Source organism: Mesitornis unicolor, unplaced genomic scaffold (genome assembly GCF_000695765.1).
Source record: "Mesitornis unicolor isolate BGI_N332 unplaced genomic scaffold, ASM69576v1 scaffold24362, whole genome shotgun sequence".
Taxonomy (NCBI): Eukaryota; Metazoa; Chordata; class Aves; order Mesitornithiformes; family Mesitornithidae; genus Mesitornis; species Mesitornis unicolor.
The window spans coordinates 1-317 of record NW_010168846.1 but is presented as its reverse complement, the minus strand read 5'-3'; positions in this window follow the sequence as shown (position 1 = coordinate 317).

Here is a 317-nt window from a genome sequence, read left to right as displayed (position 1 = left end):
AGGATTCAACCGGGCCCCCCCCACCCAGCACAGACGCTGCTGTGGAGCTTGTGAAGGAGCAGCGTGGTGGGTTTGGGGGTGCTGCTGCTCCAGCTATGCCCACCACAGCCAGATTGGGGGCCTGGGGTGCCTGCTCGACACCCCCACCTTGGGCTCAACCCCACTTTTCCCCGCAGCAAGGGCAGGAAGAAGAAGGTCTCTCCGGATGGGGTGAAGCTGGTGGACGAGGTGAGCATGGGGGGAGTTAAGATCGGCCCTGGGGGGGCTCTGGGTACCCCAGCTCCCATCCAGGAGCCTGAGCATGTGTGTGTGTGTCC